Raw genomic sequence first — 2,495 nt, forward strand, 5'->3', positions numbered from 1 at the left:
CTGTCATGCGTCAAATATGATTCCATATGTGCGTTAAATGTATGAGTTATGTTTCTTTTGATGCACAGACTTCTAGACAGATGGATGCTTTGTTGCATAAAAAAGACAGGGAATTCCCACAAAATACGTCACATTTGGGAGATCTCTGCACGGAAAGGCGTTGGGTGTAGCGATTTTTTTTTTGACGCATGAGGGAGACCATTTGATGGATACCGCTTCCGCATGTATGTAATCATACCCTCTTAAACCAACCATTTCGATTTTTAACGCATGATGGATGACGCATGACGCATGACGCGTATATGGAATCTTAGCCTAAGCCATGAGGACTCTCTGTAAGATATCCCCAGTTGAAATTCCAGTCAAATCTTATGTTCATTCTAAGAGGTAGTATTCCTTTAAGTAGGGCTGCAACGATTCTTGAGGTTGCGATTCGATACACTATACGATATGAATCCGACGATACGATTTATTGTGATAATTATCGCGATTCATTTATTAGAAGAAGGACAGAGAAAAAATAGTAGAAATTTGTAAAATTACTAACAAGTTTGTCACTATTAAACACTTGAGAACATTTAAAAGTAAGGAATTGTGAAAAAAATCTGTCAGAAATGAATTTTTGCAAATTTTGATGTAAAAATTATACTAGGAAAATGAAAACACAATTTCTTATACACACAAAGATTCTGTGTTATTTGTTATTAAAGGGGGATAAGAATTAATCGAATAGATACATCACGATTATTTTTATCGAACGCGATGCATCGATAAGAAGGAAAGAATCGCGGTTCATCGATTCATCAATGCAGTCCTACCTTTAAGGTTTGAGAAACTGGTAGCAGTTAAAATTACTTACCACACTGTTGTGATATAGCTATCATTGTATAGTGTCGTACCATACAGGCCATAAATGTCAATGCTGTTTGTCGTAATTCTTTGATAGCAGCAGCCACTGAAATATACAATGAAAATATAACCAAAATACTCCCATAACTTGTCAACAATGCAAAAGCAAATAATTTGGAAATCACAAAGTGGTCCTCCTTTCCTATTCAACAATGCCCTCAGTAAAGAGATCTCCTAAAAATTTCTCAGTAAAAAATCCCCTCAAATATTCTCAGTAAAGAAATCAAACCAAAACTTCTCAGTAATGAAATCCCCTAAAAACTTCTCAGTAAAGAAATCCCCTCAAAAATTCTCAGTAATGAAATCCCCTCAAAACTTCTCAGTAAAGAAATCCCCTCAAATATTCTCAGTAAAGAAATCAACCCAAAACTTCTCAGTAATGAAATCCCCTAAAAACTTCTGCAGTAAAGAAATCCCCTCAAAAGTTCTCAGTAATGAAATCCCCTCAAAAGTTCTCAGTAAAGAAATTCCCTAAAAAAAAATTCAGTAAAGAAATCCCCTCGAAAACTTCTCAGTAAAGAAATCAACTCAAAACTTCTCAGTAATGTTATCCCCTCAAAACTTCTCAGTAAAGAAATCCCCTCAAAACTTTTTCAGGAGAGAAATCCCCTCAAAACTTCTCAGTAATGAAATCCCCTCAAAACTTCTCAGTAAAGAAATCCCCTCAAAACTTCTCAGTAAAGAAATCAACTCAAAAGTTCTCAGTAAAGAAATCCCCTCAAAATTTCTCAATAAAAAAATCAACTCAACACTTATCAGTAATGAAATCCCCTCAAAACTTCTCAGTAAAGAAATCCCCTCAAAAGTTCTCAGTAAAGAAATCCTCTCAAAACTTCTCAGTAATGAAATCCCCTCAAAACTTCTCAGTAATGAAATCCCCTCAAAACTTCTCAGTAAAGAAATCCCCTCAAAAGTTCTCAGTAAAGAAATCCCCTAAAAAAAATTTCAGTAAAGAAATCAACTCAAAACTTCTCAGTAAAGAAATCCCCTCAAAACTTCTCAGTAAAGAAATCAACTCAAAACTTCTCAGTAATGTTATCCCCTCAAAACTTCTCAGTAAAGAAATCACCTCAAAACTTTTTCAGGAAAGAAATCCCCTCAAAACTTCTCAGTAATGAAATCCCCTCAAAAGTTCTCAGTAATGAAATCCCCTCAAAACTTCTCAGTAAAGAAATCCCCTCAAAACTTCTCAGTAAAGAAATCCCCTCAATATTCTCAGTAAAGAAATCAACACAAAAGTAATGAAATCCCCTCAAAACTTCTCAGTAAAGAAATCCCCTCAAAACTTCTCAGTAATGAAATCCCCTCAAAAGTTCTCAGTAAAGAAATCCCCTAAAAAATTTCAGTAAAGAAATCAACTCAAAACTTCTCAGTAAAGAAATCCCCTCAAAACTTCTCAGTAAAGAAATCAACTCAAAACTTCTCAGTAATGTTATCCCCTCAAAACTTCTCAGTACAGAAATCCCCTCAAAACTTTTTCAGGAAAGAAATCCCCTCAAAACTTCTCAGTAATGAAATCCCCTCAAAACTTCTCAGTAATGAAATCCCCTCAAAACTTCTCAGTAAAGAAATCCCCTCAAAAACTT

At 34.7% G+C, this 2,495-nt stretch overlaps 1 protein-coding gene across 1 annotated transcript in view; it reads right to left on the reverse strand.

The window, feature by feature from the left end:
* LOTGIDRAFT_140419 (hypothetical protein) overlaps positions 1 to 2,495 on the reverse strand; it is a gene marked incomplete at both ends in the record, with an annotated part of 59,361 nt that overhangs the window by 51,937 nt on the left and 4,929 nt on the right. The window lies entirely within an intron of this gene.

The sequence above is a fragment of the Lottia gigantea genome (genome assembly GCF_000327385.1).
Source record: "Lottia gigantea unplaced genomic scaffold LOTGIsca_147, whole genome shotgun sequence".
In the NCBI taxonomy this organism is placed as follows: domain Eukaryota; kingdom Metazoa; phylum Mollusca; class Gastropoda; family Lottiidae; genus Lottia; species Lottia gigantea.